Raw genomic sequence first — 25098 nt, 5'->3', positions numbered from 1 at the left:
TCTTATATCACACCAACCTTAATGATCAGTATTTTAGTCAGGATGCATGTTTACCCAGATGATTATTAGGTTTTGGAACAATTAAGCAGAATAGAACACAATACCTTTATAATTTTAATTTGGACCAATTAATTGGCTTTTGGCAAGATAATAAACACTTTCCACTGATTATATAACTAATATGATACTGAATTTGAAAATAACATCCAGCAAGTAGGGAATTATTGCAAACTTATGGAAGCTACCAGGAAAAAGCAGGCATAAGTTAAGCTGGAGAGCACTGTGTCTGTTAGGGTATGTTACATCTAGATAAAAACAATCTTCTGAACTATCCCCTGTAGTTTGCAAGTGCTGAGCATTGCACTTAGACAAAATCAAAGCATATAAATCCAGCATTTGCAAAATCTGTCAGGTGCTTTTATTTTGATTTTGAAAGTTCCCAAGGTGTCCAAGCTTAGGCTTCTGCATATGTGCCAATGGTGTAGCTATTTCTAGCTAGTATCCAGCATCCTGAAAACATGCCTAATTCTCACCAGCAGTATGGTCTCTCATTTCCCAGCTATAAAATGCATTCTTTGTTCAAGAGCACTCCTGAACAACTTGTCCTTCCCCTGAAGTTTGAATGTTATATCTTGAGTCTTATATGTAGAACTATAGGAAGACTTCAATCACTAGAGCACAAATCTTCTCTCTCATGTACTAGACTCCTTGGGCTGTTGCTTTGCAACCCCAGTTGCCTTTCTAGCTCCTTGCTGAAGATCTCCTCTTTCTGGACTGCAATAAGATCAAGAGCTGCAACAGGAGCTTGATCTGTATCAGTATTACCCACCTACTGCCTCTCTTGCTCTGCTATTGCATACAGTAGGAAAAAATAAAAGCTCAGGAACTCATTTCAAAAAAAAAATAAAATTAATTAATTAAAAAAAAAATTGGAGAAAATTTTTAATTAATATCTCTAAACTAAATTAATGTATCTCTTTTAAGAGTGTGAGAGATCTGCTTTGACAGCCCACAAAAGCTCTTTGTCTCATTGCTATGAAATAAAAAGTTGTTATTTTAATTGAGTCTCAGTTACATATTTTGTATCAGTTTGTCCCAGTTCATCTCATATTTATAATCTTGTTCAAATAAAACCAAGGTTAAAAGAATACCGATAGACATTTTTCCAAGGTTTTAAAGAAGATAAGGCATTCAGTGACTTGATTACTCTGTCTCCAATAGTACTTTCTTTAAAGTAACTCTTTTTGTCTTGGCAGCTTGCCTGTATTGTCTATTTTTTTTTTCTTTGCTGTCTTCCATATAGAAAACAAGATGGTTAAAAATTGGTATTTCTCAATAAGACAACTCTAATATGTTATGGTGAACTGGTTCATTTGCAAGTATGTGTGTCCTGCTTTATTCAGCCTTATAGCAAATATCTACATTCAGCTGAAAGAGTTGCTGCATTGAAAAGGTGCTCCTCTGAAGTAAGATAGTAGTAATTAGGGGATTTAGCAGGAAGGGTTGATGCCTTTGTGACTGAAACACAGACTGTAGCAAAACAAACAAACAAACAAAAAAGCATAATGGAGATATATCTCCATATATATATATATATATATATATATATATATATATATATATATATTCCACTTTTTTTATATGAAGTTTTCCAGCCCTCTGTGTTAGTACCAGTGCTGTTTTCCATTCTGGGAGAGGCTGAGGGTTTGTCCTTACAGCACTGAGCTCCTTGATATTTGAGTTCACTTTTTCATGGATTTTGTGTTACATTCAGTCCCAAATATGTCTTTATGTGCATCTACTTCTAGAAACCCTTCCTAACTTAGTTTTTTTCCAGTCTTCCTCATAGCTTCTGTAATCTGATCGGCTGTTCTTCTTTCAACTACATATTTGTCTACATGGTGTTTCTTTGCCAATGAGGTTTTAGAATAACAAAGACAACAAGGTAGTTTCTTCTCATTCTGACCCTGTTTTTCTTTTGCATGATCCTGTTACAGGGCAGACTGGCTGGCTTGTAGCTGGCAAGAGGGTTGCAATGCTTTTGTAGAAACAGAGCAGTAAAAGAAAATACTTTCTTTGTTACCTCATGGCTGCAGAATGTCTTGTAAATGTGCTTTACAGTGGCGGTGTACTAAACCTGAGGACATTTTTCCTGGACATGTAAATCATTAACCGAACAATATTTGTGGTCAGTAGTCAGTTTACATTGCAAGTGATTCTTGCTTTTATCTATGTGGATATAGAAAAGCATGAAACTAGTAAAGGTTCAAATTCAGCAGTGCCTCTTCCTTAGAAGCAAAAATTAAATCTGGGAATTTCTATCTTTTATGTACAATGTTCAATATATCTATATATATATCCTTTTAGATAAGTCCAGCTGCTAAAAAGCAGCTTGTGCAGAGAATCTGCTTAAAATAATCTTCTTTTCCTACTTTACCCTTCCCTCTTGGAGTCAGTCCACCCAGTCCCTGTATTTTCTTAGAGAAAATTTAAGCTGCTTTGTCCTCACCCTTGAGGGCTGTACAGTCGCACTCTGTTACTCATACAACCCCTCCCTTACCCGTGGCTCCATTCTATACCTTTTTGTGAAGGTTATTGTTCTGGACCTATTTCTATCCAATGTGTTAAGGTCAATGTAAACATTTATATTTTCTCTTCCCCTCCTTAGTATAAAAGACATTTAAGGGACAAGTAAGTGCTTGATCTGGCTAGGACATGCAGGGAAGACTTGAACACATACTGTTAGTATTGTGATATTCAGAATTATTTTTTCACAGAGATTTTTTTATGCCAGTCTCTTAATTCAACATTTCCAAGGGTAGTTCTATTTACAGTGATTTCTTCTGGAATTTCTTACAAACTCCATTCTAATTGTGCTTCCTAGCTTGATTCTTATTAACTTTTAAGGCATGATCCACAGGAATGTGTCTTAACCTGAAATGTGAAAAATAGCTTATAAATTTGCAATGTTATACAAGTTATTTTTATCTGCAGCTTGTTTAAGAACATCATGCAGTGCGAAAATAGTTTGAGTTAACTTCATTTTAATCCTTAAAATCATCGAACTGTATATCTGCTTAAAAAGAGAATGGAAGAAAGGTAGTAAAGCAAACGTCTTTCAAAATAAAGGTTAATATTTCATTTAACTTTTTTTTTATATATAACAGGAAGCAGTATAGTATTTGCCATACAAATTTTGATGGCAAAAGGTCCTCCTTTTGTCCTTTGTTCTCTTGCTAGACCTTCCTAGTAAATGGAAATAATAATGGTAATTTGATAACATGTGAGAAAAATTCTCAAGTTATTACGATATTTGTGGTGGGGAATGATCAGGTCTTACTGGTTGTTTTTGGTTGTGTTTTGTTTGTTTGTTTGTTTGTTTGCTTGCTTGCTTGTTTCTGTGTTTGTTTGTTTGTTTGTTTGTTTTGTGTTGCAATTACTTCAGTGAAGTCGAAATTGCCTGCTTACACTAACAGCTGTATAATTTTGCTGCTAGTAGAGAAATAGTTGTGTATTTACCTTAATGAGGGGAAGCGTCTGAAAAATACTAGGTAATATGTTTTCTTCTAGAGTCCTTGAAGAAAATGAAGAAAAATCCAGCCAGCAGAGCAAAGACCAGATATGTAGATTCAAAAACGCAGAATGTAGATACATCAAGAGAGGAATCATAAGGATGAGCAGGAAGTAAAAGGAATGTATTTACTGTTTGGACATGTTAAACTGTGGGACAAATCTCCATAGCTAAGATGAAACAGTCCTGGGACAGGAAGTTGTGAATTATATTAAAAGTTATGATATATATATATATATATTTAATTCTGTTCTGTTTGTGCCATCTGAGTGCAGCAGATGTGTTCAGACTCCCCACGTGAAGCTGAAATGGTTCTTCATGTTATGTCCAAAAAGATTTTTTATGCAATCTGTAGGGGTGCCTTGAACATGGGAGCGTTGCCAGGAACACAAAGCTAGAGGCTGCATTTGTCAGCAGTCACCAGCAGCCCATAAGCAGTCACTGTGTTACAGGGCAAGCAAAGCTGTGTTAATTCAGGCTAGACAGATACGAAGAACACAAATATCCTCTATGCCTGACAAGATCATGGTGCAGATCCTCCTGAAGGCCCTACTAATGCACATAGAAAATAAAGATGAGCACCAACATGGCTTCACCAAGGGCAAGTCATGCCTGACAAACTTGGTAGCATTTGATGGTGGAGTTACAGCATCAGTGGATAAAGAAAGAGAAACTGACATGATCTGCCTGGACTTGTGCAAAGTGTTTGTCATTGTCTGGTCACCAAATTGGAGAAAAATGGATTTGATGGATAGATGGATCAAGCATTGAGTGAGGAGTTGGCTGGATTGGTGCACTCATAGAGTTGCAGTCAACAGCTCACTGTCCAAGTGAAGACTGGTGGTGAGTGTCATTCCTCAGAAACTGGTGTCGGGACCACTGCTACTTAACATCCTTGTAGGCAACGTGGACAGTGGGATCTAGTGTCAGAGTGCAACTTTTTTGTCCTCTCAGAGATTCACAGGCTACTTATATTCTGCAGGTATGTGGCATGCAAAATGGCACTGCACTTGTTTTACAGGTGGAAAATCCATCAACATCCGTGAAAATTACAGAGCGTACACCAAATAAGCACGTGCTACAACTAAAAGAAAAGTGAGAAAATTGTATGAGGATCTCAAACACTTTCTGTTGCTGAGTAAAGGCAGGGTGCTACCTTTTCTCTACATATAAAAATCCCTCCTTGAGGAAGTATGTAGGTCTAAAAGTAATGCCCCCTATTCATTCCCATAGTAACTACATTAGATACAAAGAGCACACTAACACTGTTTCATATGGCAAATTCTCAGCTACAAAACCTGTTTTTCAACATAGTCACCACCATTAGCTGTGCATTTTCACCAGCAATGAGCAAGAGCCCATTTACCATGCTTGCAAAAATGTACACCAGCAGATGTGGTCCACTATTGCACAGCTGCTGTGATGTTGTATCTGCTGGAAAAATGCTGACGATGCCATCTGTTAGATATTGGCCTGAACAGGTGAAAGTCAGAAGGCACCAAATTAAGACTATACAGTGCCTGTCATAGGTTAGTCCAGCCAAGATTGGCAATGTATTCCATGGTCTTCAAACTGATTTGGGGCCTGGCATTATCTTGCCGCAAGAGAAGGGTTATTTTTCAGGACTCTGGAAGTCTGATCCTTCAGCTTAGTCAGCATCTCAATGTAGTGGTCAGAGTTGATGGTTTGCCTGTGTTCCAGCAAATCCAGAAGGATCACTCCTTTCCTAGTGCATATGACTTTACCCACTGAGTGCTGTTTCATGAACTTATACATCAACATAGAATTAACATCACCACCCCATGGACTGCAGTTTTGACTCCAGCCTGTAGTGATGACACCATATCTTGTCACCAGTAATGATGCATTTCTGAAAGCTGTCACCTTCAGTGTTGTATTGGCTCAGTAGGTCCAGATGAACTTCCACAGCATTCTTTCTGTTCCTATGTAAGCTTTCTTGACTGGTACAAACTTTACAATATTCCAACATTGCCATCCTTGTTTCCAATGCGTCAAAGCTGATATTCAGCTCCCATATGCATTTTCCTGGTCTTAATCTGCCAGTTCATATAGATGAACTGATCACAATGCTCTTCATTTTGTGGTGTGACAGCTGTGCACAGCTGTCCAGATCATGGTTTGCTGCCATTACTAAAACACATCACCCACCACCTCATTGTGCTCGTATCCACAGTTAAGTTTATCTAAGCATTCAGCAAGCATCAGAGTGGGTCAGTGGGTGCCATTTTTTCTGTGTGGAGGAATTCAATAACTCACCTTTGCTTCACGTGTACTTCCATGTCAGACGCCATTCTGTCAGACTGCCCTTTGCTGCCATCTGTCCCAAGGCAACAACATGGAACAGTAACAGAAGGAAAAATCAGCCTCTACTGCCATCCCATCAACATCTACCTCTGATGTGGGCCAACAGAATAAAATAGGAGGTCTTACTTTTGAAGCAGCTCTGCTGACTTCTGCCTCTCACTGCACAAAAAAGAACAGTGTATGTAATCCCAGGGCCATGATGTCTTGTGTTTCTTGATTTTAGTGAACAGTGGTTTACTAGTTACTTGTATAATTCCATTCACTTCAGCACTTTCAAACCTAAATACGTTTTGTCTGCTAACTTTATTTGACAGGCAAATAATCATGATGTAATGGGCTTTATTCTTTCAAAGCTGTTCAGTTTAGTGAGATGTTAATGTAGTAAATTCTCTTTTATTCTGAAGTTTTAGGGATAAATGGACACATGCAGAATAACTGTATCTCTGTGGGAAAATGCAGTGATGTTAAAAGGAATGGACTAGACCTGGAAACATGCAGCTCTTAAAAAAATGAATTAAAAATGAACAACCACCTATAGCGATCTCTTTCACCTGAAACAAAAAGTAGCTGTCTCAAACTAAAGCACTTTTTACATAAATTTGAAATATTCTTGAATGATTTCTCTCACAGGCAAAATTTAAGTAGGTTTTGTTTAGCCACAATGATCATCTTATGTCCATTTGTTCTCATATTATTTTTGGAGCATTCATCCCAATCATACTGGAGAAGACTGATAATACAGTTTCAATCAAGAAATGAAGTCCTTTTCTGAGCCTGTAGTGAAATCGCTAATTTCAAGACTGGTTCATTATCAGCCATATCTCTTGAGAGCATGAGAACCATCAAGGTGGTTTCCATTCTTTTCTGAGCTCCTGATAATGTTTACTCAGCCCTCTACTGAGGCCACCATTATATTTGCAGCAAAATAGGTTTCTAATCGCATCCATAGAACATATGTAGAGATTGTTGGTCAAATGCTCATTGTAACAAGGCCTTGCAGAGAGATATAACTGGAGCTTTAGATAGTAAGCAATGGCATGAAGTTCAGCAAAGGAAAATGCTGGGTTCTGCACCTGGGACAGAGCAATGCTGGACACAGGCACAGACTGGGAGATGAGTGGCTGGAGAGCAGCTCAGCAGGAAGGGACCTACAGTTGCTGGGACAGCTGCTCAGCATCAGCCAGCAGTGTGCCGAGGCAGCCAAGAGGGCGAACTGCCTTGTTGGGGGCACTGAACACAGCACAGCTAGTGGTCAGAAGAGGTGATTTTTCACTATAAACAGTGTTGGTGTGGGCTCACCTTGAATGCTGTGTGCAGTTCCCTGCTTCAAAAAGGATGTTAAGGTCCTTGAAGGAGGTCCAGGAGGGCAGCAAAGCCGTAAAAGAGCTGGAAGAAGTGTCATGTGAGGACACTTGGACTGGCCGGTATGGAGGAAGCTGAGAGGAGACCTCACTCTCTGCAGCTCTCTTAGAAGAGGAAGCAGAGAGATGTGCTGGGCTTTGCTCCTAGGAACTGATGGCAGAATGGGAATGGCACAGAATTGTGCCAGGGGAGGTTCAGACACGACAGCGAGAAAAATGTTTTTACTATGAGGGATCCCAAACCCTGAAACAGTCTTCATAGAGGGGTGGTTGGTGACGCATGGCTGTCAGCGTTCAAGAGGCATTTGGTAATACCCTCAGTAACATGTTTTAACTTCTGTTTACCCTGAAGCAGTCAGGCAGTTGGACTTGGTAATCTGTGAAGGTCCCTTCCAGCTAACAAGTTTGTGTCAAAATATGACCTGCCAATTATTTCATACGTGTCTATTTTGGTAATTTTTTAGATCTCCTCAGTGTTGCAGTTGACAGTTCTCTGGGAGTTAATGAAAGCTGATCTTGCTTATATAACTCATTTCAGAAAAAAATAATCAACATTTTTGTTTCATGCTGAGAGGGCTATGAAGAAATAGCAGTAGCTGTCTTGAGTTCCCTTACATGATCTACAAGTATCTTGTTTCCTTTTTAGAAATGTGCATGTTCTTATTAAGTTGCTGCTGACTGACTGTTTTTTATGTAGATTAAGTGCCTTTTTCCTTTTTCCTCAATTGATGGTACTTAGCCAACTTGAGTGAAGAAGCAAGTTTTTAGCTTAAGCAATTTTCACATGCTTCTGAGAGTGAGAAAGGGTCAGAAGCATCATTGCAACCTAAATGAATGTGTAATTACTGTGCTAGGAGCTCAGTCTAAAATTCAGATATGCACTCAGAGAGGAAAATTTCTGTAGTAAAACTGGAGAGTAACAACAAGACAATGGAGCAATAAACAGAAGCATGGGTCTGCGTCTTCTTGATGACGGCCTTCCAGTTCCTTTAAGGAGCTTAAGAAGATGAACCCATAGTCTTGCTGCAGTGCACAGTAAGGGGACTAATATGACAAGCATGTATTGCAGTAAGAGAGGTTTCAACTGAATATAAAGAGGAATTTGTTCGCTATGAGGTCATTCAAGCACTGAAATGTTGCCCCGAAAAAGTGGTATGGTATTTGCTCTACACAACCTCATCTGATCTCTTAGGTGACTCTGGTTTGAGCAGGGCTGGGATTAAAGATCCCTCAAGTTCTTTTCCAAAACAGTAATTTCTAAATTATTCTTTGTTCTTTGCTGCTCTACTCAACTGTTGTAGGGCTCATGAAATTTAGGTGTCCCTGTTTGGTCTTTCTACTTCTCTGTTTTTAAGGGGGTTGGGTTTCTTTGTTTTCTTGGGGGGTTTTTGTGTGTGTTTTTGTTGTTGTTTTTGTTTGGGGGTGTAGGAGGGGAAGGGTTCCTTCTGCTTCTATGCAGACACATTTTTTTCTGTGTGCATAATTTCCTGAATTTAACTATTTCTATGTGTGTGTGACACTGTTACCTCCTCTTTTGGAACTCTTCACTTGCAGCGCCCTGAATAAAAGTAGAACTTATTGTATCCATCTGATCGTGTCTTGCAATAAGGTCTAACTGCCACAGTCATCTCACTTTGTGTAATCAAAGCACAGGAGAGAATAGGTGCTTTGTAAACAAACGTTTCATAAACATAAACCTTGCAGATGTGTTTACTGCATAGTACATAGCTCCAAATGTTCACATAACTACATGAAATTGTAAATAAACAAGCTGTATTTGGTTTTCCACTTTCCTAACTTAAACAGCTGTTGTGTGTCTAGAGTTAAGGTCAACTAACTTGGCTTTCCAACTTGTGTTCAGGCAAACACCACTATTTGTTCTTCCAGACTCATTTTTGAACATTTCTTTTGAATGGAAAGTTAAACAAAGATATGCTTCTGCTTGTCTAATTTGAGAAACATGGATAGCTGGCTAATTTCATTCTCTAAGGATGATGACTCCGCAAGCTCTCCTGTGCAAGCTTTTACAATTTAATTCAGAGCTTGTGAAATATCAATTAAATTGCCAAGTAACTAATTTCTCTATAAAAAATAATTGCAAAACACATGTAGCTTTCATTCTTTTCTTCCTTCTTCTTTCTTCTTCCCCTCTTCCTCAGCCTCCCCTGCCTTCCATGTGCACACACACATGCATGTGATGAGGACGAAAGATTTTTCTTTTATCTCTATCAGACTTGCTCTGACTATATCAGCGACTTCTTTCTTCTTATTCTATTCCATGTCTCATTCTGCATCTGAAAAGACAACTCCATCTGTCTTCTTTGCCATAATTACCTATGAATCTAAATCTCCAAACTTTTCCATTTGACTTTTGTACAAACAAGGATATTGGCCTATCTTTCTATACATTTATTTGTGAATTTATCACTAATAATAACAAGCTAGACTTGGCTCAAGAGTGGTTCTTGATCACTCAGACAAAGCCTTTGCTTCTCATTATTTTTCTTAACTGCTATGGAAGGTGGAAACACACTGTTCTGCTGTTATAAAATGCTGTCTTTTATTCTGATTATATCTCTTCATTTATTTTACATCAAGTAGCCACTGAATGGTAAACAGTCAATTTGGGCAAGAGGGAAGCAAACCTCATTATTTCCTAACCAAGTATTCTGAACTCTACACTGTAGTCATAGTCTCTTCTGCTTCTGTTTTTTTAGAACCACAGAATTCTTAAGTTAGAATGGATCTTTAAAGGTCATCTGATCCAAATTCCCTGCAATGACCAGGGACATCTGCATCTAGCTCGGGTTTCTCAGAGCCTTGTCCATCCTGGCCCTGAAAGTCTCCAGGGACAAGGCATTCACCACATCTCTGGTCAGCCTGTTTCAAAGTCTCACTACCCTTAGTGTATAAGACTTCTTCCTTGAATTCAATCTAAATCTCTCCTCTTTTAGTTAGAAACCATTTCCCCTTATACGGTCACAACAGACTGCTGAAGAGTCTGTCACCTTCTTTCTTGTAGCTCCCCTTTCGATCCTGAAAGAACCTTATAGTTCATTCCAGAATGGAAATAAAAAATAAAAAAATAAAAAAAATAGGTTGGGATTGACTTTCAGCAAGACAAGATGATGATAGTTCAGTATATGCCTCCTGGGTTATATATGAATTGCCAGGTATATTTTTATTCAAGGGAGGCAGTCCCCATGTTTCTTAAAGCCTACACCCTGTTGCTCTGGTGGTTACCTATAAAATAGAACTTTATGCTCAGAGTGAACAGGAACTTGGAGCATGCCAGATACAGACATCCCAGAAAATTAAAATCAAAATCACTCTAAAATTACAAAATAATCATTGGCAATTCTGCTTTCAATTTGCTTTACAAAGGAAGTGATGCTATCTGATCTCACAGTCTATAGACCCTATTCCCTCCAATATTGCATTGTCCTGTTGCTCAGGTTAAATCACATTTAAGTAGGATAGAATTCTCAGAGATAATGGAAATGTACAATTTTTCTGAACATTGTCAAGTGGAAGGGAGATATTCCAATTACACTGGAGCATGGTTGTGCAGAATTTCAACAAGACTACATTCCATTAGACAAAACTAGCTGTACAGTCTGCATGTACATGCAGGCCCACCAAACCAACTCACTTTGAGTCTGCTCCACGAGTGTGAGTTTAGCTCCAGCCTTTCCATCTGCTGGCCACTGGAGTATCATGGAGGATGTCAGGAAGGAGGAGGCTGGTATTACAGTGGCAAGGTGAACCAAATTCTTAGAAAATTATTAATTTTGCTGCTCATGGAAGAACATGGGTTTTTTTCTCTGCTTTAATCATAAGTTATTGCCACATTTTATGACTTAACTCCTGTTGAGTCAGTATTGCAAAACCTTTTCTGAAAAAGCTTTTCTTCTCTTAGAATTGCAGACTTATTTTATTCATGGGTGCAGAGTGTCAGCAGTGGGCAAGAAACTTTTGGTACTTGTGTGGGAATAAAGGAGAAGTCTGTAGGCCACTCATCACACCTTGACACTATTCAGCAAAGATGCAAAACAAAACTTGAAAATAACTTTGTTTCATACCAACTGCCTATGAGTCAAACCTCATCTCTTGGCTTGAGAAGAAGGATGGAACAAAAATCATTACAAAATCCAGGATAATTATTCTCTTATTCTGTTCTGCCATCATCATAGCTGGCACAGAGCCCATCTCACTAATTCACACTGTCCTTAGTCAGGTACTCCACCCAGACTTCATAAGCTAATACTACTTTCATCATGTAAGTTGGAGGGTTTACTGGATTTTAATGTCAAATGCTGTCATAAAATTAAAGCTGCAGGAAAAATACAGATCTTCACATTTCGTAGATGCTAAAAAGGATGAGGATTTATGTTTCTCAGTAATGTGAAGTGTGCTCTCATTTTGAGCTTTTTGTAAAGTGACAGACATAAAAGTGTTCTGAGATGCAATTTCAGTGCAATTATTCAAAAAGAAAAACCAGACATATAATTCTTGCTAGGGGTTACCAACCTGCATGATAATGTAGAGATAGAAAAAAAGTATCAAGAACTGATAGAGCCTTTATTTTCCATGCAGTTAGCCAAACACAAACAAATGAACTTTCTAAAGAATGACAGTTTGTTCCCAGGTTGAGAATTTATATGGCTTATTTAATGGTTTGGCTGTAAAGTCAAAAATAAAGTGGTTTGTAAAGGAATTCAGTCATTGGCTGCTGCTCTTGTTATGAACATAGCTCCACTAAAAAAAGGAATCAGAATTCAACTAATGGAAAAAATATCATATAAAAGAAAGTAAAAAGAGATTCAGAATTAGAACCAGAATTTCCTGATCCTCAGTGCCAGTTCTTGTACATATTCACCAGTGGAAAATGAGCATAGTGGAGCTCCAGCACAAGATTTTTTCAGAACTGGCCTCATAATCTCTCTCAATAGATGGAATTAGTAGTATATTATAGCTTTGTTTTTGGAGTGTTGTTCTGAAGGGTCTTACGGAAAAAGTGTCAGGTGCACTCCATCCACTTAACTAAGCATGGTGCTGGGCAACCTGCTCTAGTTGATCTTGCTTTGAGCAGTGGTGTTGGACTAGACAGTCTCCAATGGTCCCACCCAGCCTCATCCATTCTATGATTATTTTAGTTTGTTTTTTTTTTTTTTTTTTTTTTTTTTTTTTTTTTTTTTTTTTTTTTTTTTTTTTTTTTTTTTTTAATTACAACTATATTTCCATTAGCAGTATTTTTGCTTACAAACACCTGTCTTAAAACCTCAACATTTCTTGGAAACCTGAACATGGAAATTACAACTCTGATTAAAAATAAGATACACATCTCAATAAGATCTAGTGTATACCTATTATGCAGGTGGTGAAGCCCAAAAGCAGAGACTGAGCTGTTGCTGGAAACAAGCACTCTGGAGCCAACCTCTAGTCCTCTCTTTCACCAGCAGAACATACGTTTGCTTTCCCATACTTCTGTCTTCTCCACCTCTTGGACACTATAAGGAAGGCTGGGTGTCCTCCATTATTTTTCATCTATAAAATTTATTTTATTTTCCAGTTCATGGATTTCTACACCAGGATCAGTGTTTTCCCTATGGGAAATAAATATAGTTTGATCTCTTAAGCACCAGCAGCAAGCTCCCACCTCAAAGTTTAATTTTAGGGCCTTTGAGGCATTGAGATTCTTACCAATTTCACTTGTAAATAGCTTGTAGAAATGAATTCGACTGTAGCAGCTCCCACCTGTATTACTGAGTAATTTTTAAGATAATGGTATTAGCAGTGCTAGCACTGCTTCTTTCTGGTTGTTTATGTATATAGTCAGTGCATTCAGTCTGTAATCTAGAGTATTTCTCCTGTCACAATACCAAAAGCACAATACCTTTCCTACTACATTTAGCTTCTGGTAATGGATGGTTTATGCATAATTACTAAATTCACTGTGTGGCAAAAATGAATACACTAAGTGAAATAAAATTGATTTTGTATCAGAGTGAATTAAATTCCATTAGAAAACTGAGAAGCTGTTACTATGTATTCTTATTCCTGGAGGGTAATGCTTGCTTCCTGAAGAATTTGAAAAAAGATTGTGTCAAAGAAGGAGTTAATTTGTAAAATATTGCAATAATTCATGTCCATGTTCTTGCTGTTCTTTTAGGGCTCATGTAATATTGTATATTTTACTTGTAGCAGTGAATATTTTGTAGGTACTATGTGAAAAAATCTTCAGGTGCTATGATACTTAGGATTACAAAACAGTCTAAACAAAGCAGCGTGTATTTCCCAATACACTTTTCCCAGATAAGGTTGATAGATCTAGGTGAGTAAGTTCAGATCAGTATCAGCAGGGCTCTATAAGAGTAAAGATGTTCATGCAGACAGGACTAAGGCTGTGTATTTGGTTGCTGAGCTGTGTATTATGGTTCCTAGAATGTTTGGTAAAACACCAAAATACAAATCTGGTTGGACTGTGAAATCCTCATTAGTATAAGTTACTCTTAACAAGTGAAAGTGCTACATATAGAGCATGGAAGGAAAGTTTAGTATCACATGTAAAAATCCATTGCATGGACAAACAGAATCAAGAGTGATTTATGAAAAATAGCTGGCCTTAATATTGCTTTCCTTAATAGGAGAGTCATGTCTTTGGCACATAAAAGATGTTAAGATTGCTTTACCTTGCACCTGACTATTTTCAGTTGTTCATGAATAAATAATTGATATATAATACACTTTTAATACTATGCTCAAAGAACATGTACATGTGCATTAGGTCTCACAAACAATCTGCTCAGATTTTGATTCTGTAAAATGAATCACAGTTTTTGTTTATGCTTTTGAATGTTGTAAGTTATTTGAAGCTAAGAAAGTGATTTGAGATTGAGTACTAAAATGAAAAGGAGTAAGCTTAGGTTAATAAACATTCATCTAAGAATAAGTAAGTGCTCATACTTTGCATAGCAGTGTGCATTTTTACTGTCTGCACGTTTATCTGGAGGTTGTCTATTTGAGTCTCCAACTGCTTACACGTATTTGTGAAACTACTCCAGGCATACTCAGGGATAAAGTGAGCAGTTTTGCTTAAATCAGAGGTTTTGAAAACTGAAAAAGAGATGGTAGACCTTTCTGTTTTCATGTTTCTGTGCATAAAGAAGTATTTTCAATACAAAGTCCACCTTTCAAAGAGTGAATTTTGTTTGTGCATTTAAAGAATTGGACAATTAAAATAGGGTTGGGAACTGAAATAGTGGAGTAGTTTTTGAAACACAGTGCCCATCAGCAGCTTACAGATCCAGAGTGCTTATGCTTCACTAAAGGAGATCTGTACTCTGTTTAAAAAAAAACCTGCCCTGTTGGTTTGGTTTTCATGTCAAAGACAAAACACAGACTTTTGAAAGTGAGCAATTACTACTGTGCTTACTTAACCTTCCAGTACCGGGATGTTGTTTATCTCTTGATGATGCAATATTCGGACTGTACTTATGCTTTCTTTAGAGCAGTAATGTACCCAGAGAAAGGGTTAAAGGATGTGTGTTCAGATCTGTATGCCAGTGACTCTCAGTCTTGTGATTCTTAATGCCTGTCTTAAGTAGCTTACAATATAGAAAAGACAAGTCAGACTTGCATCTGCATGCTGTTTCATTGGCAGTAGATGTCTGAAACAGTTTGGGAACAGAGCAGAGGTGCTTTTTGAACCAAATATGTCCTTAGTGTATTTCATTGCACATCATTTAACAATGAAGAACATATCTGTGTTACTGGTAGTTTTGTGTACCTCTCAACATGCTTCAGAAAAGACAGCCATGTAAATAAGAAGTAGGATAGTAAATGTCCACAAGTAGGCAGGGCTTTCAAAGTGTAGTAAAAATCAGTTTGAATAAATCTGAACAAAAATATTTTTGAAGGAAGGAAAGAAAAAAATCAGAGACACAGTATACTGAATAGCTCCCTGTAATCCAGTGGGCTTCTGTGACTCACTTGTCATATTTCTAAAACTTTTGTTTACATCTAAGGGTTTCTAAATATCTGAATTGCCCACCCATACTTCTGCAACTAATTTACTCTGTTAAGGTCATAGTGCTATTTGCACTGTCTTGGAAGACTACCTAGAAGCAACACTCAAAAAACTGTTCTTCATCCAGGTAAACCATTCACAATCTGACTGTCCTGTACTCTCTGAGCAGCAGTTGGGACAAAACTCAAGTCAGGAGAAAGGGAAGGGGACAAAAGACTCTTGATCTGCTGGCTGCTTCTTAGGATTTCTGTGTACTTGAGCTGTTTAGTTCCATGTTGGTGTCAGCACCGAGACTCTAAGCATTGGCAGCCTTGTCAAAGGCACTCTGAGGGCCCCACCATTTTTAAAAGGAGGAAAAAGAGTGAGATCTGATTGTTCTGGCTCAAGGGCTGCACCATGCCCCTTTAAACAGTTTGTACAGGATTTGGAAGTCTGGTGCTACTGTAAGTGACAAACAATATATTTAACATAGTTTTGGAATTAAATGAAAAGAGTAGTTTAAAATGTGGCTGTGTTATTCTTCAACAATTTTTTCCATTTATGTTGTATAAAATGTGTCTCTAAGTAGGACACACAGCCAGGAAGACACAGGCATATGACCGTAAAAGGCATCACTGAAAATACAACATGGAAAGAGGCAGGTAACAATAATGATGGAAGGTGTGGATCCAAGTTTCAATAAAAATGCCTTTTATATCAAGTGAAAAGGTCAGGCTTTATGTAAGCAAGGATTTAAGAGCCTGTGCTGTGTTATTACCTAAAGTAAAACCGACAGTTACAGCATTTTTTTTTTCATCCTGGCATTTCTTTGTGCTTAAATGTCAGCATAAGGTTTTTATTTTAGGGATTATGGAAGCAATGTTGTGGATTAAACTCAAAATGAACATTATTAACAACTGAAATATGATTGGGCAACTATAATTGGGTAATTAAAATTGATTGTAATGGGATATTAAAAAAGTGTACTGATGTTAATTACAGGGACTAATGGTTGATTTCCAGCTGTTAGTAAAATTTACAAACTTAATGCAGTATACCATGAAGTCCACTATACCAAGGGAAAGCATGAGGGCTCTTGATGCTTGTGCCTTCACTTTGATTTCATGCAGATATCAAATATTTGTGAAAGAAACATTGTTGATGTTTAAGATTTATAACCATCATACAACCTCCCCCCCCTCCCCCCCGACATTTTTGTGAGATTGCTTTTGTCCAAATAAAGCATGTGGATCTGACATTTTGGATGCTTTGGTATAAAAAGTCATCTTAGTCTACATGCAGCCAGCAAAACTTTTGAATTTCAAAGTTTTCATTGATGTGAAGATGGCTTTGCTTGCAGGCAGCTCTGGAGTGACCCCTCCAGTACCCCCTGTAGCCCTGGAGTATATGGAACTTTTATCATGTTGGAGAAGCACACTATTTTAAATGGGGAGAATTCCAGTGTTGTCTCCAAGGTAAAGTCATGACCCTGTATAATAAAGCGCATAAAACTTGATAGTCATAGTATGCACCATGGGTCTGTTCTGAGACTGAGCACAAAGGAAAAATTCCACAGTCAGTAAACGCAGGTAGTAGAGAGTGAATAAAGAACACTTACTGAAAAAAGTCAGTTTAGTGTAATGCATTGATACATGCTGTAACCAGAAGTCCTCCATTTCAGTCTGAGAGGTTTTTATAACCAAACAACAGGAACATATATAGAAGGAAAGTTCTAGAGTAGGTTTTACTTCAGTACAGAATGTATTTTTTATACAGTGAAAGCTTTTCTTCTCCGAGTTCTGCTGAGTAGCTATTTCTCATTATTTAACCAAGGAATGTGCTACCTCCAGACAGGAGTCAGGCCAACTGAAACAGTCATGTTCAGTGTAATTGGACGTATTTGTTATACAGCAGAGGTAAGGGAGAGGCATTCTTATGTTCTTAGTTTGTTAAAGCTAAACACTACCCACGGTATGAAACCTGATATTCTGTACTAATCCGTGCTTGTGAAGCCATCTGCTCGCGTTTGCTGCACAATGAGTATCTCTGTCTTTGCAAAATGGATTTCTTCAATTCCCTTCTGACACATTTTGTTTGCCCCTCAGGGATGCATGTATCACCCGTTAGAAATACATTCATCAGTAGGTGACACGTTACAGTCCTCACAGTCTGTAAGAAGAAGTGAGTTAATGAATGAATGGGTTAATGAATGAATGCATTAATAAACTTACCTTTAACCTCTGGAGATTACAGTGTAAGTTTTAATTCTGTAAACAAGTGCATAAAAGCCTCACAGTCTACAGCCTCAGGGTCACTTCCTTATACTTACAAAACAAAAGAAAAATCTAAAACAGAGTTCACCTTAACTGAGAATCTGCTAGGAGTTACAGCCCGGGATGAAGATAGGGGGTAGATCAGGTCAGTGCCATACTTCACTCAGTTTATATATTCATCATGAAGAAATTAGAAAATAAGGGAAATTCGTGCTGCTAATTAAAGAGAGAATGCAGTTCCTTCAGAAATGTGTTTTGAAACTGTTCTGGGTGTAGTCTGTTTTCCTCATGAAGCTGTAAGTAAAGACATTTTTGCTACAAGATGTGGCATTCTGGAGGGCTGTGATACAGCAGCATTAATACTTTTACTGGTTTGACCTCTGGAAAGTCCAGAGCGATTTGGACGTTTGACTTTCTGCACACAGTCTCCACCAGGAAGCTGTGTAGTTTGTACTGACAGTAGGGCTTATCATCACCCATTTAAAGATCTGCAGAAAACAGTTTTGTAAAGTGTGTTAAACTCTGAGTTACTTAGGATTTAGTGTTGACAAAATATATTTATAAAGTGCTACCAAGTTTGAAGCTAGGAGGGACATCCCTGCATACCTATGTGTTTCTGTACTAAAGGAGGTATAATGCTTTAGGTCAGAAGTGAGAAATTATTTTAAGCTAAGGAAAACGAAAATGGAAGGATAGATATTGCTTCATTCATTTTCCTGTCAGCCTTTTCTCTCTCATAATTGTGTTTTTTTCCCTCCATTGTAGATTACCAGAATAATATGATTTAATTCTCTTAGCAAACCTGTGTGCCATTTCAGCTGTGCGTGGCATTCGTAGTCTTTAGCGTGCAATTACTAAGCTCTTCTATCAGGTTTAAAGTTTGCTGAGCGTGTTAGAGAAATTTTCCTAATCACAAATCATAGGAAATTGAGTATTTTGATTGGAGGAACAATTTTTCATAGTTGCGTTGTTTACTGAGTAACTCTAGAGTCTCTTAAGCAGTACAAGTTTATGTGTACAGCATGTACTGGGAAAAAGACAAAGAAGCAGCCACTGTCATGACGTCTTACAGGACCTCTTGAAAAAAGAAAAGAACATTGAAACAGAGGACAATTTTTTGTCCAATAGTTTTCTCTGCTGCTGTTGTTAATTATTGAGAGCATTTGTGATTGAAGAACATTTTTATCCCTCTGTAAGGGTTTCAAAAACTCAAAAAAAAAAAAAAAAAATCAAGTTCTGACTTTCCCCTCCTCCCACTCTGTAGTATTTCTTCATTATTTACATTTTCTGTTCTTATGAGCAGAAATTATTCTTTGTACAATATCTGACATGGTGTGATCCTGTCTTTGTTCTTAAGATTATTCTGATAAGTAAGATCTGAATAATGATTAATTGATACAGAAATGCCTTGGACGAGAGCCATTGTTCTGGTTCACGCTGGAGATATGATCAATTCTGTTGTTAACCTTGCTGAACTCTGGGATATGAACAATCCACTGCTTATGGCACTACTGTAGCTGTAGTAAAAATGACCTTTCGCAGTCAGTAATATTACATAAGAATCTATCACTAGTCCGTGATACCCTTTACTGATGAAAGCAGTCACGAGAACAGAATAAAACTTGGCAGTAGAGCATAGCTATATGTTTTTGTAGCAGTAAGGTACAGGAAGCAGAAAAAATATATATATAAATAAATAAAAATAAAATTAAAAAAAAAAAAAAAAAGAAGTTTTATTTCCAAACATAAATGACTGCAAGAAGAAAATGATTTTCACTTTTTAAAATTATTATTTTAGCAATTATACCCATACATTTTTTCTTAGAACTAGACTTCCTTTTTAATATAGAACAACTGCTTAACTTTTAAGAATTGCCTATGAAGGGATCAAGATCTACAAGGCAGATTGTATTTTGGGAGAATTAATGTACTAAGCTAATGAATCAAACTCTATTCCTCTGTTCCTCTGAAACAGATAACCACTTTCCTACCCTCCTTAAAACAGAAAGGATTCCTTTGAACTCTGCCTTTGAACTACTTTTTACCTATACCATTGCTGAGTAACTACTTTGCAAATATAATTTTGACATATTCAGTTGTCTATTACCTAACCATTATGTATATGCACATATAAAGGAAACTGTGCCCTCAACTAAAGCTGTTCCTCTGTAACAGGTGCCTGATTATTTCATGGTATTTTTATTGTTTCTATTATCTTTCCTGAAATGGAGCCAAACAAAAGAATACCCTACTAACTGAGTAATATGGCTTCTGACCTGGTCTCCTGGTAGATTCAGACCATTATGGATGCTCGTGGCAAAAAAAATATTCTACTTTGTTTCAAAGTATTTGAAGAGAGGCAAATTCATAAGAAATTGAAAGAGTTAATTGTTTCAAATCTAGTAATTCCAAAGTTATTATTTTTGTATATAAAGAAGTTGGGTTTTTTTTTTGCTCTGGCAGATTAATTGCCCACCAAAGCCAATCTAAATTAGTTCTTCACAGCAGTGTGCAGGCACATGGGTGACAATAAACAGTCAACTGAACATAGAGGCTTTTTTAGTAAAACACTGGATTTTGTTCTGATAGGCATAGGTGAATCAGCTCAATAGGTGTTGTCAAGCTGTGCCAGTAGCAAAGCTGGGCACCTGCCCTCAGTAAACCATAAACACGCGCAGGCACAGTGTCAGCACAGATGTAAGTTTACTAATGCCAGGTATTTGAGCATATATTTGTATAAAACATGGATCATTCTGGTAGCTCAGGTTGTCAGCATATCCAGCAGCTGGCCGCATACTCAACAATCTCCCAGTTGCAGGCTGGGCTGTGATTGAGCCCAGAGGTCTATAGCCTTACCCAAAGCTCTTACTGTGCTCACTGCCTAGTCTAGGTGGAAGTTAGCATCCAGATACATGTGGAACAGAACACATTCAGAGAACAGGAATAGGACTTCATGAGGGTATGGGGTAGACTAAGTTGATCAGGCTCACATCCCAGTCAGACAAGCTTACTGTCCAGTGTACACTTGACTGTCCCCTTTGTTTCCTTCTTCTCCTTATTTCCTTGTTTTCTCTTGCAAGTTTACCCCAGTCTACTTCTGTCCCTTCCTTTCCCTGCTATTTCTCTTTCCCCTAAATGTATCATAATAAGCTTGTCACATTCCCCAGATTCTTTCCCAGTGCATCCTGTTACAACTGCTACCCCTCCTTCCCTCTGCAAGGTGTACAGGGAAGGGAGTTTGTTTGATGGACTCCTTCTGGTGGGTTCTACACAAGGGACAATGGGACGATTGTTTTCTTTGGTAGACTTAGGCGTAGCCACTGCCCTGTGCCCTATTTCCACTGATTAGGTTGCCAGGGTTCCTCCCCCAACCCCGTCATTTTTCATCCTGTCCCAGCTTTTGTGTATATGGTGATTAGCCTTTAATCACAGCCTAGCATGGTCTAAAGCTGGACTGCATCCTAAATTGCTAAAAAGTTTTGTGCTGTAATTGAAACAGATAATGGAAAGACTGTTCAGCAACGTGTTATTTTACCATAGCTGTTATTGCTGTCAGCGTTGAAATGTGAGCTCTCAGTGTTTAACTGACTTAGAGTGTGTGTGTCTGAATCAGCAGGAATATGGTGATTTTTTAATTTGTTTATTTGTTTTTTTGGGTTGTTTTTTTTTTTTGCTCCTTGTGTTTTAGGAATTAAGTCATGATACTCCTAGTAATATACTTATTGTGGAATTACTTCTGTTTTCTTGCAGATAATCAATTGATCTGACGTTCATGAATGAGAGGAACAAAATTCTGTGCACACATGAATCCTTTCGGTAGGAAACCAGACTTTATATTTCATGATTGTGCTATTTATAAATAGTATTTTAAAGTATCATAGGAGGATAATTACTGGGAAGTGGGGCTTAGTACTTACTGGGGGTGAACTTCAAGAGCAACCACCATGTTCTAATTTAAATTCAGATTTTCAGCCTTTAGAATTTTCCTCCTCACAATTTACCCTTTTCTTGTCTGTAAGGAAATACTGTAAGAATAAAAAGTCATGAGATTGTGGCTAAGCATACAGACCACCACAGAAGAAAACTGAGTATTCAGGAGCCATGAAACAGGTGGCAGAAAATCGCCATTGTTAGTGATATCAAGGTTTACAATGGTGGCCTTTGGTGCATTTCTAGTGTGAGTTTTAGCAAAGTCCTTTCAGTCCTTTTTCTTTCTCTGTCCTCATTCCCAATCTGCTAAGGATGGGTGATGATAGCATCTTGCAGTTTTCTTGGCCTACCTTGTCAGTAAAGATGTTGAGAGTTTTAAAAAGAATTCCAGGCTCAATTCTATAATATCAATAGGCATAAGTTAGATGAGGTGCATAAATTCTTTGAGAGGCGGTTCAGTATCTGAAACATTTTCAAGAACATGGGCTTTTATCATTTTTATTTTCCAAATATAATTTAAGTCTTGTAGACTGAGTTCTTCTCTATCTCTAAGAGAATTTGTTCCAATCATCATCACATACTGACTGATGGTAAGAAAAAGAGCTAAAAGGGGCTCTTAGAATGAGATTTGTTTGATAAGAACATAGGAATAAATATATTAGAAACTCAGATGTAGGCTTTTCAGGTGAAATCTTAAAGAACTTAGAGGTGCCTCCTGATCCTGGGGATGTCCCAGCAGACTGAAGACTGACAAATGTGACGCCCATCTTCAGAAAGGACCAGAAAGATGATCCTGGTAGCTACAGACCTATCAGTCTCACCTCAGTGCCAGGGAAGGTTATGGAATGGATAATCTCAGGAGCCATCATGGACCAGTTAAAGGTCAACCAGGGGATCAGGCCCAGTCAGCACAGGTTTACGAATGGTAGATTTTGTCTGTCAAACCTGATTTCATTCTATGACAAGGTGACCCACTTAGTGGATGAAGGTAAAGTTGTTGATGTGGTTGGTCTACCGGGACTTCAGTAAGGCCTTTGATACTGTCCCCTACAACATCCTCATGGAGAAGCTGGCTGCCCATGGTCTGGATGGGCATATGCTCTGCTGGATGAAAAACTAGCTGTTTGGCCGAGCCCAAATGCTGTGGTCAATGGGGTTCAATCCAGTTGGTAGCCATGAACATGAATCCCCAGGGCTCAGTACTGGGGCCACTTCTGTTTAACATCTATATAAACCATCTTGATGAGCAGATTGAGTGCGCCCTCAGTAAGTTTGCAGGTGACATCAAGTTAGGAGAGAGGAAAAGGGCACTACAGAGGGACCTGGATAGACTGGATCGATGGGCCAAGACAAATTGCATGAGTTTCAATAGGTCCAAGTGTCCGGTCCTGCATTTTGGACACAACAACCCCAGGCAGCCCTACAGGCATTGGGAGGAGTGGCTTGAAAGCTGCCTGATGGAAAGGGACCTTGGTATACTGATGGAAGGTTGGCTGAATATGAGCCAGTAGTGTGCCCAGGTGGCCAAGAAAGCCAATGGCATTCTGGCTTGGATCAGCAATGGTGTGGTGAGCAGGAATAGGAAAGTCATCCTGTCTCTGTACTCGGCACTGGTGATTCCTCACCTCAAGTACTGCGTTCAGTTTTGGGCACCTCAGTACAGAAAGGACATGGAGGTACTGGAGCAGGTCCAAAGAAGGGCAACAAGGCTTGTGAAGGACTTGGAGAATATGTCCTACAAGGAGAGGCTTATGGAACTGAGGCTGTTTAGTCTGAGGAAAAGGAGGCTGAGGGGAGACCTTATTGCTCTCTTCCAGTACCTGAAAGGTGCTCACAGCAAGAGCTGGGCTGGTCTTTTCTCACTGGTGACAGATGAAAGGATAAGGGGAAATGGCCTCAAGTTGCACCGGGGTAAGTTTAGATTGGATATTATAAAAAAAAAATTCTTTACAGAAAGGGTGGTTAAGCACTGGAATAAGCTCCCCAGGGAGGTGGTTGAGTCACTACCCCTGGATGTGTTTAAAAACCATTTGGATGTGGTGCTCAGGGACATGATTTAGCAGAGGGTTGTTAGAGTTATGGTACTATGGTTAGGTTGTGGTTGGACTTAATGATCTTTAATGTCTTTTCCAACCTGAATATATGTCATCTATGTTAACATGAAAATCAGCATGGGGCAGTGCAGTCGTACAGCATCTCCCGTATACTTGAATGTATGCTCAGTAGGATTCTGGATGGTATAGTAAAAATTTGTTCTATTATTTATTTATATTTGGTTTCATAAAGGTGTAGTTCAGCCTTTCAATGGTAATTTATTGTTGTGTTCTGAGACTCTTCAAATTGCCTTTCCCCGGGCATCAGAGGCAAACCTTATTTATTGTTGTTAACTAGTAGGAATGTGAGTCTTGTTCAGTACAGATTGCTGAAACACTTCAGGCTTTAGAATCCTCTGGTAATAAAGATTGTGATGGACAGAATATGACTGAGAGTGGATGCTGTACCATTGTTTTCCATTCCTGCAAGCCCAAAAACATCACAGATAGGAAATCTTTTCTTCTGTGCAGAACTAGACAAAGAGTCCTCTTGCCAGTCTCAAGGAATATATCTATCAGTATAGGTGAGAAAGATACAAAGAACATAAAAGCTGTAAATAAAGTAGGATGGGGACATTCTTCTTTAAACTCTGCTTCATAGCACCTGATTACAGTATTTCTGTTTAACTTCCAGCTTCATCTAGCAGCACTGTAAGCAGTTTTCAACTCTACAATTTCATATTTTTATTAATTATGCAGTACTATTATTGTACAGTAAAATGTAGCACTGCTCACTTCTGTGCATTCTAAAACCCTGGAAGCAAATTCTGTCTGTGATCTTTAATTATCAGTTCAGTACCCTTGGTTTTGCATGACGTTCTGGGAAATCAGTGTCTACTTTGTCCCTTATTGAAGAATGTATTTAGTTCTAAAAGTGAGGCATTCCCTGCGGCATGTTCATTAACACTAGTTATTCTTTTAGAAAATGATTTTCTAGGGAGATATAGGGAAGGTACACTTTTGATAGAGTTATGACACAGTGGACCTTATTTTTTCTATTAAAGGAGATATTTTTAAAAACAAGTGGTCTCTTCAGGATCCCTATAAACAATATCTGAATCAAAAATACCAAATACCAAGCAACCATGGAAACGCAGGCTCCAGAACAAATGGAATATGGTTAATATGCCTGGAGCCTCCTGGCCACTTCTCTGCTGCTGCTGACATTCCTTCACAAAGCAATGCAAACATCAGAATGATGCTTTTCTTAGGTGCTTTTTAACACATATTTATGAGCAAATAACTGGACGTTGTGATTATTCTTTAATAGAAAATGTTTTGAAAGCATTTGAAAGCATTACATTCTGTGTGTAAAATAGTCTATCCAGCCATTGTATGCTTGCGGGCAGTTTCCTAAAGAATAATAATTCAAGATATTTAAATGGCATTGAAACACAAACCAGGAAAACAGACACGGGGTTATAAAGACCACTTCCCAGCTATAATGAACATTCATGTCCTTCCTTCCTTCCTTCCTTCCTTCCTTCCTTCCTTCCTTCCTTCCTTCCTTCCTTCCTTCCTTCCTTCCTTCCTTCCT

At 38.2% G+C, this 25098-nt stretch overlaps 1 protein-coding gene across 7 annotated transcripts in view; it reads left to right on the top strand.

The window, feature by feature from the left end:
* The window catches only part of PRLR (prolactin receptor), a 128243-nt gene that overhangs the window by 72883 nt on the left and 30262 nt on the right, over positions 1-25098 (top strand). For 6 of the 7 annotated variants that reach the window (XM_015848354.2, XM_032441134.1, XM_015848359.2 and 3 more), the window contains one exon: positions 21289-21354. The gene's annotated coding sequence lies outside the window, so the exon portion shown is untranslated. Of the gene's footprint in view, positions 1-17579; positions 17684-21288; positions 21355-25098 lie in introns of those variants that run through there. The other variant, XM_015848360.2, reaches the window with a different exon arrangement.

This window comes from Coturnix japonica, chromosome Z, assembly GCF_001577835.2.
Source record: "Coturnix japonica isolate 7356 chromosome Z, Coturnix japonica 2.1, whole genome shotgun sequence".
Lineage (NCBI taxonomy): Eukaryota > Metazoa > Chordata > Aves > Galliformes > Phasianidae > Coturnix > Coturnix japonica.
The sequence above is the reverse complement of the archived record's forward strand: the minus strand, read 5'-3'. Positions and strand labels throughout refer to the sequence as shown.